A 17512-nucleotide genomic window follows, 5' to 3' on the forward strand; every position below is an offset into this window, starting at 1 on the left:
ATGTTAGAGTCTTTGTATAATTTATTTTATTGTCAGTCTATGTTGTAGTAGATAGCTCTTGTACATGTCTGGCCAAGTCTTGGGATAGTGAAAAAAGTTTTTGAAAATAATTTACTTATTAATATTTAATTTATGTTATTATATTTAATACAGTATTTTCTTAAAAACAGAAGTCTTCCACATACTTTTAGTTGGGTAATAAGGGTTCTCCTAGCTACTTAGAATAGCGTAGTGCCCGCATGATCCTTTAATCTAGGTTGTGACAGCAAATGATGCTAGATATAAAGCGGTAACACATAAGAGGAAAAACTATAAACACGTAGCAAGTAGACGATCAACAATGATAAAACAAATACAAATAATAACACAAACAACGTCTATACACCCATAGTGTCAAACTAAGCCGACACAACTCCAAAAATAAGCTCGAATCTTGAAAAGTTTCCCAGCAGAGTCGCCAGAGTTGTCACACCTTTTTTTTTTACCAAAAAAGATTATCATTTTAAGTTTGAAAGGGATTTTTATTATTAAGTGACAAAAAATGAAATTTGTTTCGAAAAAGATTCTTTTTCATTTGAATTTAGGGTCTTCACTTGACATAGGTCAGGTGTACCAAGTCACCTTTGAAAAGCCTTTTTCAAAATAGTTTGACTCTAAAAACTGATCAGCGAACAGAAATTCTGGCTAAGAAATTCTGTTGATTAAGCAGAAGGTGTTAGGCACCCCTCAATCCTATAGTTCGATCATGGTCGCTTCGTGGATTATATCGGCTAGTATGACACTATGAATGTATAAACCAAATAAAACACACAAAACAACCAATCAATCAAAAAAACAAACCAAGTCCAAAAAAAATGTCCAATCCAATTATTACAGTCCAAAATAAAATATACTGAAATAAACATAAACTATTCTAACTATGCTAGCTATGCTTTACCCGATGCCTCGGGCCTTGATCACGAGCCTCCTTTGCATACATGATACTTTGGGGCATTCTCTGGTAAATAAGTACAATGAGGGCATTCCCCGGTAAATGAATACAATTTCAATTCTTGTGCGATAAAGTAGAAAGAACCATTCACACACATATTGAAACTTTCAACTAAACTCCATTCATAAATTTGCCTACTCGAGCCTACCGTTTTCCTACCCATTTTGGTTTATCATGATTTTATTGCGTTTAACAACATCAATACTTATCCCGAATTAAACTATCATTAATGAAACAAAATAACTAATATTCACATTTATCAATTTTTGATTTTCACCCACTTACTCCTAAATTAAAATTTGTCCCAAATCAATTCAAGTCCTTCAATTATTCCATTCAAATGATTAATCAATCAATATCAACCACCATCCATAATCCAAACATAACCAAATCACATGAAGCAACATTCACACACCATGAATTTATCAGAGCAAGTATCAATAATAAAGATTAATTGAGAAGGGATTAGAAATGGACCTTAATGCTGCTTTTATTCATGTATTACCAAGTTAAACAAGACGGAGTTCGCACTGGAAAGCTTAAATCAAACCTTGATGATGAATAATCCCAACCTCGGTAAAGGCTTCACTAATTTTTGCCAACCGAAACTCGTAACTTAAATAAGCCTCAATATATCCCCCCAAATCAACAATTCGACCTCAAACTTTGTTTTGCCCAAACCCGATCATTTTCTGATCTATATTGACTTCCAGATCGACTGGTATTATAATTATCCAGTAGGTTTCATTGAAAGTTTGAGAATGGGAGTCGGTTTATGTTGTTTTTTGGTGGGTTTCACTACTAATTTCTGATGGTGGATGAGTCGATTTGGGGCGGACTTACTTGGGGTTTTGGTGGTGGACAACAGGAAGGGGTCGGGTTTTGCCAGAGTTGACCAGTATTAATGGAGTTTTGGTCGAAAAAGGTTGATGATTTTGGCGAATCCTTCACCAAAAAAATCTGGACCAAGATGTTCTCCTTCTCTTTTTGTTCACGTATTTTCTCCTTGCCTTTTCACTGATTCTCTATTATTTTTCTCTTAATCTTCCCTTTTCCCCGCTCAGCTCTCTCCGATTCTCATGACTTTGCTCTCCCATGTGTTACTATGTGCGTTAATGTGTGTAGATCAGTGAGGATTGATGTGTGAGTGCAATTGTGTGTATATTGTGAGTAAAAGCTGTGTGTGTGCCAGGTGAATTTGTGGTGTGTGAGTGTGTGTTTTGATGGTGAATGGTTTTGGTTTGATTCCCGTGAGCTCCCCTATTGTATGTTGCTATGAATGGATGAAAAAATATTCCCCCCTCCGATGGTTTTTTGTTGTGCGTCTATATCTTAAAAAGAGAACTGCAAACATGGGTATGGGGTAGGGGGCGGGGTATGGGTGTGAGGTGTCAAAATTAGTTAGAGGGATTGTTATTTTTTGTTGTGAGTTTGTTATTTAGATTCTTGTGGGGTAAATTATTAAATGGGTGAGGGTGTCAAAATGGTTAAGAGTTTGTTGGATTTGTTATTATGTGGAAATTATCACATGGGTAAAGGTACGTGGTAAGACGGGGTAAAAAAAAGTAAAAAATAATTTGGAGAGGGACAAAATTACGTATCTACAAGCTCTATAATAATTAGTAGTTATTACTTAAAGGCTCTATTATGAGATCTATAATGACTAATCAAACATGATTTTTGAAAATTAAATTAGAGAATAAAACAAAATAAAAAAAATCATGACCAAATGACCACTAGAATTCATTCAAAAGAATAACCCTGCTAAACGGTGTGATGCTGCAACACAAGAACTTTCGAGGGGGGTCATAAAAAAAAGATACTAATGAACAGAAAGAGAACTTACACTTTCATGCACAGTGCTTTAGGTATCTATCACTATTTTATACTCCTTCGTCTATTAATAATTGTCTATTATTAATTATAAAAAATGATATGGGTAATTTTACTATATCATCTTTTGAATATTAATAATATAGATATTAGGTAATGATTGTAACTAGTAATTAACAACAAAATGAATAAAAATGGATAAATTATTTTTTAAACTGAATAAATATTGTTTGAATATCAACTTTTGATATAGTCAACCAATGAAGATGGACTAAGGGAATACTTTTTTTTTTTGTTAAATGATGATTCATTAATAATAATAATAATAGTACAAAAACACTAGGCTGCGGAGATTGTGTTGGGGTCAATTGGTGTGAATAAAAAATGGAGGGACACAATTCTTTGAGGAAAAGACACATTGTTTTGGAAAAGGGGTGACTGTTTGGTCGGATGTGATTATTCAGAAAAGACATGTTATGTAAGACCCCGTAAAAAAATCGCATGTCAAATTCAGCTCATAAAGCTCCATGAGAGATTCCAACACTTAGAATTTTTTTGCTAAGTGTTCAAGTTCAACACTTACTCTCATTTTAGACCTCCTAACTTCGGGGATTTATTTGATGACCTTCCCAACCTCTGTTTTTAGATTTTCAAGTTGTGTTACGATGGGAAAAGTCCCTAGTATGTATTGGACACATTCTGGGTACACTTTGGGCTCATTTCAGTGGCTAACTCACTGGTTTGAAATGCTCCCGCATTCCGGGCGCATTTCAGGTCAAAAATTTCAGTCAACTTCAAACTATCATAAATTCCTGCATATAATGAAATGTGAGAGCTGCTATATATCAATAGAAATATCTTTGAGTCTTCTTTCTAATGAAATTGGTTTCATCCAATTTGAACATTGGAGTAAAAAGTTATTGTCAATTTACTTCAGCCTATCAGCCTAAAAACAATAGAGGACAACTGCGTCTTTCTCTCTTTTTCCAGGGGTATTTTAGTCTTTTCCACCTCTTTATATATATACACACAAACACGAGATTCAGCATAATTTAGCAACATATGCTTGATTTCTCTCAAAATTCATCAACAACAAGAAGAGGTTTGCAATTGGTGTTTTAATTTCAAGAAATTCTCTCCGTCGATCTTCATAAAATAAAGAACTAAGGTATGCATAGTGTTCATCCATGGATTTCTTTCATCCATGGAGCTCAAGAATCAAGTTTTAAGTTATGTATCATGAATATTTTGTGGTGGGATGATTATGTTCATGTTGATGATGTTAATTAAGTTTTTAATTCCATGAGTTATCTCAAGAATCATGACAACTAATTTATTTTGTAATATTATTCATATGAACTTTATGTTGAGTTTTTAAAATTGCAAGTTGGACGTTGATGATCATGTTGTTGGTTTTGAATGATTCCCAAGTTGGGATCTTTATGTGAAATCATGAAACTATGTTGAAATATAAGTTGAAGTCCATGAATTTGGTGATTTATACTTTGTGAAAATTTTATGATTTCACCTATGCCTAAGTTGTGCATGAAAGGTGTTTGATTAAATGTTTAAGAGAAACAAGAAGCATGTAGTATGGATTAATATGACCTAAAAGGTGAATTCATGCCATTGACCTTATGCTTGAATGACTTACATGCTATTGTTGTACAATGAATATGTTGTTGGAGTGTCAAGATGTAAGAGTATGAAATTATGATCTTGATTATATACATTCCTACCATGAACAAGATTACGTTAACCATGTACTTCATGAGATCCCTAACTTATTTTATTATGAATGGTTGATATTGATCATATATTCAAGAATGTCAAGAAGTGTCAGTTTTCTTCTATCGAGTTCTGGGGGTACTTGTACCCGAAAAATATAGCTGTGTGCGTAGAGCCATGTCATATTTTCACGATACTCTTAGTCAAGCCATGTTCAATAGACTTCAGTCAGTCTCATAACTTAGGAAAACTCATGTAAAGACAGTATCAGTTCAGTTTTACTCAGTACTCAGTAATCTACGTAATATTTCGTCAGTCTATGAAATTCAGTAAATTTTAGTATCAGTACAATTTAGTTCAGTATTCAGTTCAAACATCAGTAAACTCAGTCAGCTAACATAACTCAGTAGCATTTAGTCAGTTAACAGAATTGAATAGTGTTCCGCTAGTCATCAGAACTCAATAAACTCAGTCCATGTTCAGTTCAGTTAAACAGAACAATCAGTAACAATTCAGTTAATTCTAGTATGAACTAGGAAATCAGTTCAGTATAATCAGTTCAGTGTCATTCAGTTGGGAGTACGATTCAGCACCGAGCGAACCCAAGGATAGGAACTCACCTGCCAGTAAAGGGTGTGATTCTTAGAAGCAGTCCTTGTGTTCTAGAACTATGTAGCCAACATAGGTTGAGACTTCAATACCTATTAGCTGAGGGTAGATAAGGTAGATTAACCTGTCAGATAGGGTTCCCACCGTTCTCATTAGAGTACCTGATAGATGAGGGTCACTCACAACTTGTCCTTACCAGTGGCATAGTATTGACACCCTTTTAATCAGGGCAGAGATTAGATGCTAACTTAGTTATTATAGCGTATTTGGGGCATGTCAGTTAGATAACTACTTCCTACAGTTTCAGTCTCAGTCTCAGTAAAAGAATTTAGATAGTTCTTCAGGATATCAGGACTGTCAGATACAGTCAACTCAGATACAGTACGAAACTCAGCTAGTTCCATCAGATTTAGGACTGTCAGATACAGTCATTTATGCTATCAATTATCAGAACTCATGTTATCAGATATATCAATTATTAGAATTCAATTATCATTCATGATATGTTATCAGTAAATACATGTCATCAGTATTCATATTCAGTAGTCATGTTATCATGAGCTCAGTTTTAGGACTGTTATATACGGTCAATCAAATCAATTCTTCATAATCAGAACTATCAGAAACAATCATTCCTTTATCAGTAATATAGTATCAGTCTCCCAGTATTCAATAATACCGTATCAGTTCCTCACTTATTAGTGGATTACATATCAATATCAGTAAACTTAGTCATTCAGTATCTCAATATCAGTAAACTCAGTCATTCAGTATCTTAGCATCAGCAAACTTATGTTGTCAGTATTCAGACTCAGCTAGTTAGTATCACTACGAGTTTAGTTGTGGTTACGTATGTATGTATGTATTCTCACATTCATATCAGTTAGCATTGTTCATGCATATAAAACCCTTTGCATTTAGCCTACCTCACTCGTATACTTAGTACATTCAGTCGTACTGATGCATTCGTGCTATGGTGTTTTATTTGACACCATAGGTACAGAGGCACGAGGTTCAGAGCAGCAGTAGCATTGTAAATTTCAGTAGTCAGTGCTCCTCTTCATTCAAGGATAATATTATTATTACTTTATTACAGTATTTCAGATTAGTTTTTTAGTTCATGGAGTTAGTTGGATACATGTTCCTTCAACTCCTTATCCAGTTCAGTTAGAGGCTTTCGAACTAGATGTCAGATTAGATATTTAGACTTCAGTATTTATGTTTCTTTTTGGTATTGTTATACCATGTTTTTCAGATATATATCAGTATTGAACCTTATGGCCTTACAGTTTATGTTTCCATATATTTTATGAGATATTATGCAGTTTACAGGTATAAATATTAGTCATGGGTTAGCTTGTGGTCCTTCGGGGTCATGAGCACCGTGTAGCATTTCGGTTCAGAAAATTGGGGCGTACCAAATTTGGTATCAGAGCCTAAGGTTCAATAGTGTCCTAGAAAGTTTGAAATCTACATCAAGTAGAGTCTTGTACATGGGCATGTTGTGCACCATATTTATGTGCAGGAGGCTATGAGATGTTTTAGGAATAGTTTCCCTTCTTTCATGTCTCAAGATTGTGCTATAGTAAGTTTTTCTAAGGAACCCATGTAGATTCACATCAGGCTCCCCTAATGTCAACCTTACCTTATTTTCAAGGTAACAGAAATAGTGAAGCTCAAGTCCTAAAGATAGGACTTTCTCATGTAGTCCCTGGAGATAGTTATGGGATTTTCCACATGCTCAGACAATATCCCCTCAGTTCAGTCATGTTCCAAAGTTGTATAGATTTCATTTATGATCATGAGAACTCCTTTGTAAATTCAAATCCAATTTTTGATATGCCGTTAGATCCCTTCTCAGAATCCTATGATAGTATAGACCTAGAATTTAAGCATGGACCCAAGAGTTTAGCATTAGATGAGTTGGGATAGTATTATCTAGTCTGATTAGATTATGTATTCATTGGGATAGTTGTACCAAGGTAAATCAGGAGGCTTGAATAGTGTAACCTAGAATTTAATTTTATTTACTTGAAATAAAGCATGAAGGTATAGATGTGATATTAGTAGTATATGAGAAAACAGAAGTAGATGATGTGTTTAGTAGGATGGGCAGGTGTCGAACAGAGTATAAGTATGTGATGATAGATCAAGTGACCAAGTCAGACTCTCAAATTCCAGTAGTAGTGCCAGTATGTATAGAAAAGCAGTAAGCGAAGACGATTCCCAACCCATCCTCTTCTCAGTACAAAGATTTGTATTTCAGCTATCACGAAATCCACTCAGGTCTTACATATCAAATCTATGGTCATGAACTACGATCATGCACTTTTCTATAAATCATGTACGGTTTCAGTTCCCAGTATAAAGGATCTCAGTTTACCCAGCAGTATGAATCAATTCTATGAACATGGCTTATGTCCACATGTTTTCCATAGAATCGTGTGCGCTTTCAGTTCCCAGCATAGGGAGTCAGATCTAAATCACTCAGTGTCATGAATCATGTCTCACAAATACAAAAAACTCAAAACTTAGGTCATGCAGCTCATAACTCATGTACATGTATCATGCTTTACAGTATACTTAGCTTTCATGACTCATGATATGCCCCTACAGATCAGATAAATTCATACCACATCATGTAATCCTCAGTTCAAACCTTTTTGGTAAATCCATGCTCAGCTACCTCATGTTAGTCAGTCAGTCCCTTCTCGTATGCATAATACTCTATGGTCTCAGTCTAGCTATTCAGACTAAGTACAATTCAGTCTTGTATACCCAGTATTCAGTTACCAGTTATTCAGTTAATCAGATAAGTTAGTATATTTATGCACTCATAATCAGCTAAGTTCATACATTATGTCTCAGTTTCAAATCCCAGCTATTAAGTCACAATTCTGTTCGTAAGTGCCTTGTACACCGCCTTAGTTTTCCTTAGTATCTCAACTAAGTCAGTATTCTTCAAAGGACCCAAGGGGGAGATACCCTATATCCCCCGACCTTATGTGATTTAAACATGCCACTTTCTTTTCTCTAGATGAATCTAGCTGGAGGAAGGGTTACTTATAAGCTGACCCTCTAGCTCTAAATTTTAGTCGTAATCTATGTTCTTAATGGCTCAGTTTAGCCCACGATGCTCTGTCCATGTCACACGTTACAGATTCAGTTCAACTTATGTATCATGTTCCAGACTCAGTTATGTTCTCATATTTTTGCTCATGCATATTGAGTGATTAATCTCAGACTCATCGGTATTTTCAGTTCAATGTAACAGTCTTCCTTGAACTTACTCATTCTCGTGTTCAGATTTCAGTACGAAACTTGGTACCATTACCATTGCATATTCAGTCGTATGTTCATAAGTCAGTTCAGTCATGTATCCACACATCAGATACGTGTGGTCAGCTTATAAATACTTTCAGTCATGTATTCACGTATCACGTCAGTCATATAATCATGCATCAGATATGCATGGACTCAGCTTAGCAGTTGTGCATCAAATATGCATTCTCATTTTGAGAAAACTTAGTTCATCAGAACACTCAGTCCTTCATTCATAAATCAGTTATGCATGCATCAGATATGCATGTTCAGTATGATATATTTAGCTTGTCAGTCATGTTAGCCATGAAATCATATTCAGTCGTTTATGCTCAGTACTCACGTCAGTTGTCTTTTTTCCCCTTTCACTTAGTCTCATTCGAGGACGAATGTTCTCAAGGGAGAGATATTGTAAGACCCCGTAAAAAAATCACATGTCAAATTCATCTCATAAAGCTCCACGAGAGATTCCAACACTTAGAAATTTTTTTTGCTAAGTGTTCAAGTTCAACGCTTACTCTCATTTTAGACCTCCTAACTTCGGGGATTTATTTGATAACCTTCCCAACCTCCGTTTTTAGATTTTCAAGTTGAGTTGCGATGGGGAAAGTCCCTAGTATGTATTGGACACATTCCGGGCGCATTTCAGTGGCTAACTCACTGGTTTGAAATGCTCCCGCATTCCGGGCGTATTTCAGGTCAAAAATTTCAGCCAATTTCAAACTATCATAACTTCCTGCATATAATGAACTGTAAGAGATGCTATATATCAATAGAAATATCTTTGAGTCTTCTTTCCAATGCAATTAGTTTCATCCAATTTAAACATTGGAGTAAAAACTTATGATCAATTTACTTCAGCCTATCAGCTTGAAAACAACAGAGGACAGTTTCATCTTTCTCTCTTTCTCCAGGGGTATTTTAGTCTTTCCCACCTCTATATATATACACACAAAGACGAGATTCATCATAATTTAGCAACATATGTTTGATTTCTCTCAAAATTCATCAAGAACAAGAAGAGGGTTTGCAATTGGGGATTTAATTTCAACAAATTCTCTCTGTACAATTTAGTATAGTATTCAGTTCAAACATCAGTAAACTCAATCAGCTAACAGAACTCAGTTGCATTTAGTCAGTTAACAAAATTCAGTAGTGTTCCGCTAGTCATCAGAACTCAATAAATTTCATCCATGTTTAGTTCAGTTAAATAGAACAATCAGTAACAGTTCAGTTAATTCTAGTATGGACTAAGAAATCAGTTCAGTATAATCAGTTAGTTTCATTCAGTTGGGAGTAGGATTCAGCATCGAGCAAACCCAAGGATAGAAACTCACCTGCCAGTAGAGGGTGTAATTCTTAGAAGCAGTCCTTGTATTCCAGAACTATGTAGCCAGCATAGGTTGAGACATCAATACCTGTCAGTTGAGGGTAGATGAGGTGGCTTAACCTGTCAGATAAGGGTTCCCACCATTCTCATTAGAGTACTTGCCAGATGAGGATCACTCACAGCTTATCCTTACTAGTGGCGCGGTATTGACACTCTTCCAATTAGGCAGAGATTGGACGCCAACTTAGCTATTATAGCATATTTGGGGTATGTCAATTAGATAACTACTTCCCACAGTTTTAGTATCAGTCTCAGTAAAAGAACTCAGATAGTTCTTCAGGATATCAGGACTGTCAGATACAGTCAACTCAGATACAGTACGAAACTCAGCTAGTTCTATCAGATTTAGGTTTATTAGATACAATCATTTATGCTATTAGTTATCAGAACTCATGTTATCAGATATATCAGTTATCAAAATTTAGTTATCATTCATGATATGTTATCAGTAAATATATGTCATCAGTATTCATACTCAGTAATCATGTTATCACGAGCTCAGTTGTAGGACTGTTATATATGGTCAATCAAATCAGTTCTTCATAATCAGAACTATCAGAAATAATCATTCCTTTATCATTAATATAGTATCAGTCTCCCAGTATTCAGTAATACAGTATTAGTTCCTTACTTATTAGTGGATTACATATCAATATCAGTAAACTCAGTCATTCAGTATCTCAATATCAGTAAACTCGGTCATTCAGTATCTCAGCATCAGTAAACTATGTTGTCAGTATTCAGACTCAGTAGTCAGTATCACCTTGAGTTTAGTTGCAGTTACGTATGTATGTATGTATGTATGTATGTATGTATTCTCACGTTCATATCAATTAGCATTGTTTATGCATATAAAACCCATTGTATTTAGCCTACCTTACTCGTATACTCAATACATTTAGTCGTACTGACGCATTCATGCTTGGTGTTTTATTTGATGCCATAGGTACAGAGGCACGAGTTTCAAAGAAGCAGTAGCATTGCAAATTTCAGTAGTCAGTGCTCCTCTTCATTCGAGGATAATATTATTATTACTTTATTACAGTATTTCAGATTAGTTTTTCAGTCAACTCTTTATTCAGTTCAGTGAGAGGCTTTCGGACTAGATGTCAGATTAGATGTTCAGACTTCAGTATTTATGTTTCTTTTTGGTATTGTTATACCATGTTTTTCAGATATGTATCAGTATTGAACCTTATGGCCTTACAGTTTATGTTTCCACATATTTTATAAGATATTATGCAGTTTACAGGTCCAAATATCAGTCATGGGTTAGCTTGTGGTCCTTCGGGGTCATGAGCATCGTCTAGCTTTTCGGTTCAGAAAATTGGGGCATTGCATATTATTTCAGAATGGACAAACATGACTGTTCCTAAAAGATATACCCTTTCTTAAACCATTGCTTCCTTTTCGAAGGAGCATTTGATGTCTATAAATACCTGAACTTTTTCCTCAGGTAGAATAAAAAATTTCTGCATAAGAAAAATATTCTCTTGCTTTTAAAAACTATGTATGATCATCTTCCGTTGAGTGAGTTCAAAGAAAACCAGAAAATTTGAGTTACCGCTATATTCTGGTTGTGAAGCCATTTCATCCTGGAAGAATAATTCCGCAAACTCAGGTACTTGAGGGAATTATTAAGGACACTATGTGAATTCAGAGGACTTGACTTATTCTGCTTCATCTCTTTTCTTTAAAATACTAATTAACACACTTCTATTGAAAGGTCATTTTTGATATTGTGTTGAAGGTGTTAAAAATTTCGTAAGTGTTCTTGATATAATCTTGAACTTGTGTTGAAGTTGTTTTGTCAAAATACAGATTGTGTACTCGAAACAACAATCTTAAGGAAATAATCGTAATCTGTATTGTTTGGTTTTCGGAGATAAAGCTTTACACTTTCTACTCTATTTGAACTTAACAAGTGATTTGAAGACATAAAAACTTCATCACAAGTTAAAGGTCATTCGGTTAACGATTGAAAGTCATAAAAACTTCATCGTTAAACTAGAAACAAGGGGTGTTTAAAGTTGCCACAACTTTATAAATAGTATTTCGATATACTAAAGTTGACTATCTTTTTGTGACAAGAAAATGACAACTGACAGTTATGTGAATGATGCTAAGATGAGTGTGGCATTAATTAATGTTGCCACAATGAGTTGTACGAGTTCTCCACAGGCAATGAGACCCGCAGAGAATCCCAGAAAATTCACGGGTGTTTATTCTAAAAGGTGGCAACAGAAGATATTGTTCTGCCTTACAACCTTATGTATTCAAAGATTTACATCTGAGGAAGTTCTCGAGTTACCCGAAGGAACTTTGAATTAGGAATGGTTTGTCGTTATGAAGGCGTGGAAACATTATGATTTTCTATGAAGGAATTACATTCTAAGTGGCCTCCAAGATGACCTATACAACGTGTATAGTGGAATGAAGACACATCAAAAGAGTTGTGGGGCTGCTAGAAAGAAAATACAAGACTGAGGATGCTAGAACCAAGAAGTTCTTTATTGTAAGATTCCTAGAGTATAAAATAATTGACAGCAAATCGGTTGTATCTCAAGTATAGAAACTGTAAGTTATCATCCACGATCTCTTTGCGGAAGGTATGAATTTGGAAAATACCTTAGTTGAACATGTTAAAAATGTTCTTAATGTTCACATAAACTTTATTGTAGGTTTGATTGTGAACGAGGTGTTTCAAATCACGACAATAATAGAGAAGTTATCACCTATGTGGACGGATTTCAAGAACTACTTGAAACATAAACGAAAGGAGATGACAGTCAAAGATCTCATAGTGAAACTGCGCATTGAAAAAGACCACAAAGTCGTGGAAAGAAGGTCAAAAGTAAATTCTTCAATGAATAGAGCAAAAATTGTAGAAGACGACCACAACAACTTGAAAAAGCAAAAGAAAACTGGATAAGAAAGCAATCAACCTAAGAAGAAATTCAAGGAAAAATGCTTGATTGTGGCAAGATTGGCCATAAATTAACAGATTGTCATTTCCCAAAGAAAGGTAAAAAGAAGGACTAAGCAAATATGGCTAAATCCAATAAAGAAATGGACGATTTGTGTGCCTTGCTGTTTGAACGCAAATTGGTGAGAAATTCTTGAGAATGGTGGATGGATTCCGGTGCCACCCTCCACGTTTGTGCAAATAAGGATTTGTTTCCTGCATTTGCTCCGGATCAAGGCGAAGAGAAGATCTATATGGCAAACTCCGCAACTATAAAAGTTGAAGGAACAGGAAAGGTCTGCCTGAAAATGACATCATGCAAAGTGTTGACTTTGAACAATATCCTGTATGTACCAGAGTTATGGAAGAACTTGATTTATGTATCACTTCTTAATAAAAATGGATTCAAATGTTTATTTATTTTCGAAAAATTATACTTAGTAAAGGAGAAGTGTATGTAGGAAAAGACTACCTCACTGAGGGCCTATTCAAAACAAATGTAATGAATGTTGAAATTAATAAAAGTTCAGTTTCTTCTTATTTGCTTGAGTCTAATGATTTGTGGCATGAACGATTAGAACATGTCAATTACAAAATATTGCGAAAACTGATTAACTTAGAAGTTTTGCCAAACTTTGAGTGCAATAAATTAAAATGTCAAACGTGTGTGGAATGAAAATATGCTAAGCATCCGTATAAGTCCGTTGGGAGGAATTCCAATCCCTTAGACTTAATACACACTGACATTTGTGATATGAAGTCAATATCATTTCATGGTTGAAAAAAGTATTTTATAGCTTTTTTTGACAATTGCACTAGATATTGTTATGTTTATTTTTTGAATAGTAATATGAAGCAATAGATGTGTTTAGGAAATATAATACAAAAGTTGAAAATCAGTTAGAGAAAAAAATCAAAATGATAAGAAGTGATAGGGGTGGAGAATATGAATCTTCCTTTGCAGAAATATGTGTAGAGAATGGAATTATCCATCAAACTACGACCACGTATTCACCTCAATCTAATGGAATTGCGAAAAAAAAAATTAAACATTAAAGGAAATGATGAATGTCTTACTTATAAGTTCAGGTTTACCGCAAAACTTGTAGGGGGAAGATATCCTTACGACTAATATAATACTCAATAGAGTGCCCCATAGTAAGACACAAACAATTCCATATAAAAAATAGAAAAGAAGTAAACCCAACTTGAAATATTTCAAAGTGTGGGGGTGTCTGGCGAAAGTCCAAGTTCCTATGCCTAAAAGGGTGAAAACAAGACCTAAGACAGTGGACTACGTATTTATAGGATATGCTAAAAGTAGTAAAGCATGTCGGTTTTTGGTTCATAAATTTGAACATCCGAATATCAATGAAAATATGATAATCGAATCAGATAATGCTGAATTCTTTGTACACATTTATCCGTATAAAACTAGACATGAACAGTCTTGTGGAAAGGCTAAACGACCTCGAGATGAACCAAGTGAGGATGTACATAATGATGAGATTCTAAGATGTAGTACACGTCAAAGAATGTTAGCTTCATTTGCATCATATTTTTTAACATTTCTCTTAGAAAATGAACCTCAAACATTTAAAGAAGCAATGTCGTCTTTAGATTTATCCTTTTGGAAAGAGGTAGTCAATAGTGAGATTGATTCAATCTTAAGAAATTATAAAGAGACAGTCACTTTATGGACTAAAACAAGCACCTAAACAGTGGCATGTGAAGTTTGACCGAATCATATTGGCAAACGATTTTAAGATAAACGAATGTGATAAATGTGTTTACATTAAAGACACTCCATTAAAGACACTCCAAAATCATGTTGGTTGAATCTTAATTGCAACCAACATCCAATCCTACTTATATATTTATATATATATGGAGGGTGTAAATAATAATTTCGTATAATCTTAATCGGTTATTGATTTACCCAATAACCCAATAAAAAAAATCAAAATCAAATCAATAACCTAATAATTTTTTTATAAAATTATTAAAAAATCGTTAATCCAATAAAGATAAATCAATAACATTTTTATCAGTTTGATTTTTATACACCCGTAACTTATATTGCGATTTCTTACTTTATTAATTATAATAAAAAATGTGTTTGTTCATGTAAGTTTCATCAAAGTCCTAATCAAAACACTAATTAGAAACTAATATGAAACATTAATCGAAAAAATTAATTCATATTTTTAACACACAAAAAAATAAAAGAACTAAGTAAAAGGGAATGGGGGACCGATGAAAATTCTTCAAATGAAGTTTAGTAGTGGAGCTTAGTATGGATTCAAAAATGGACACTAGCTACCTTAATTTTTTACTAACAACTTAAACTTGAAAAAAAAAAGAACGAAGTCTTAATACAAAAATAAAAAAATAAAAAAAATAAAAAAAGGGCACGGCAGGGGCGGATGGCTGGGTTAGGGGTGGGGTGAGAGGGTTCTACAAGGGGGGGGGTGGGTTAAATTTAAAAGTGGGAAAAGTAAAGGTGATGTGATGTGGTTGGTGTAAGTTGTAATAATTTATTACAACTTACAAACACTGTTTGTAGTTTGTAATAAATTATTACGTTTTACAAACACTGTTTGTAAAACGTAATAAATTATTACAAACTACATGATTTGACATAAAGAAGATGTGATAGAACACTGTTTTTTATTTTTGATTTTCTGTGCAAAACGTAATAAATTATTACATTTTACAAACACTGTTTGTAAAATGTAATAAATTATTACGTTTTACAAACCGGTTGACCGTTAAGAAAAAAGTGGAAAATGTAATAATTTATTACATTTATCCTATTTTGGTAACTTTTTAAATAGGTGGCCTATGTTGGTCAATTTTTTTATTTTGTGGTTTATTTTGATTCTGAGTTCTGAGAAGTGTGAGGCATATGTAGGAATGTGGGTGGAGTGTGGATTGTGAGGGTGAGGTGTGTGTTAATATTATGTGGCATGGTGAGGTATCAAAAGTGTTATGCATTTGATTATTTTTATCTCTTTTTGGAAAAAATTATCAACTAAAAAAGTATATGGTAAAGTGAATAAAAATGAGTAAAAATATTTTCGGGGAGGGACAAAATTACGTGTCTACAGAAGAATATTGAGATGTACATTAAACTAGAGAAAAAATCGATTTTCCTATTGGGAGAATATGATTGATGCTCATCTAACTTGATTCGACTGGATGTCTAGATTGGTGGATGCTTGATTTTTTAACCCTCAACCTTTTCACTATTTTTGTCAGCGTAGTAGAATTCAACATGTGTGTATATATATCTTTCTAGTTTTCATTCAAAATCATTCTTTAGGGTCAAAATTTTTTCTCAGACTAGAATTAGTTAGATCAAAATCGAAGCTTTGTGACCACTATTATATTTTTTTCATAGTTTACAGGTCATAGATGAATGTCGGTTGACTTTAAAGAATTTCTTGTGTAAAGGTTAGGTTTAAATGTATTATTTTGATATCTTTATTATCTTATTATTTTATTTGAATTCACAGATGCTAGATGAATGTGTGACGGCTTTGAAAATTTTTTTTAGGTAAAGGTTAGGTTTAATTGTATTATCTTAATATCACTATTAGTTTGTTATTTTGTGGTAGTTTACAGTTCGTTGATGAAGCTTGATCGGCTTTGAGAAATTTTTGTGTGTAAAATTTCAGTTTAATTGTATTGTTTTGATATCACTTTTATCAAATTATTTTGTTGCAGTTTACAGGTGATAGATCAATGTTGGTCGGCTTTGAGGAATTTTTTGATGTAAAGGTTAGGTTTAGTTATTTGTATTATTTTGATATCTATATTATCGTATTGTTTTGTTATTGTTTACAGGTGGTAGATGAATGTCGGGCGACTTTGATAAAATTTTTGTGTGTAAAGATTAGATTTAATTGTATTATTTTGATGTATCTATAATTGTATTGTTTTGTTGCAATTTACAGATGATAGATGAATGTCGATCGACTTTTAAAAATATTTTTGATAAATATTAGGTTTAATAAATAAATTCTCCATATTTACATGCTCAGAAGATATTAAATTTAATTATTATATTCATCTTTATTATTTAAAGAAATATATTATTTAATGTAATATTGAACTCATTAAAGTGAGCTACATGCGCAAAACGTGTACCCCTAAACTAGTTTAAATATAAATAAGAAAATAATAGTATAGGGTGATTTGGACTAATCATTTTCAACTAAAAAATAGAAAAGGCTCTTAAACATTAATTATAAATTAATCAATAAAATATAGTGTTGTTGACACCTAATTTTTTCCCTCCACGACTAATTTAATTCTGAGTTTCTTTGATTTTTAATAAAATTAAAATATTTATTTCATCCGAATAAAAATTTATTAAATATATTTGTACGTATTTCATCGCTTTAAATAGTGATTATAATTTATCGTATTCAATTATACGAGATTTTATAATTTTGTTAATTAAATATTTATTTTATAAAATATCGGATTTTAATCAAGGCTTATAGATACAAATGATTAAAGTTTTGATTTAAATATAGTTTTACTCTCAAAAAATAATTTATTCGTATAAATATGTGTTTAATTTTATAAAATCAAGAAGCCCGAGATTAAAGGAAGTATTAATTCGCATCGAATTTCAATTTAATTTAGCCAATCTATTATATTTGGC

The 17512-nt window shown here is 33.3% G+C and overlaps 1 long non-coding RNA gene across 1 annotated transcript; it reads right to left on the reverse strand.

The window, feature by feature from the left end:
- Positions 1-302: 302 nt before the first annotated feature.
- LOC124888625 lies at positions 303-2756 on the reverse strand. Its single transcript, XR_007047138.1, has 2 exons — positions 1469-2756; positions 303-997 (listed from the first exon to the last, which is right to left on the reverse strand). It is a non-coding gene; the product is annotated as an uncharacterized LOC124888625 (long non-coding RNA).
- Positions 2757-17512: the final 14756 nt, after the last annotated feature.

The sequence above is a fragment of the Capsicum annuum genome, chromosome 11 (genome assembly GCF_002878395.1).
Source record: "Capsicum annuum cultivar UCD-10X-F1 chromosome 11, UCD10Xv1.1, whole genome shotgun sequence".
In the NCBI taxonomy this organism is placed as follows: domain Eukaryota; kingdom Viridiplantae; phylum Streptophyta; class Magnoliopsida; order Solanales; family Solanaceae; genus Capsicum; species Capsicum annuum.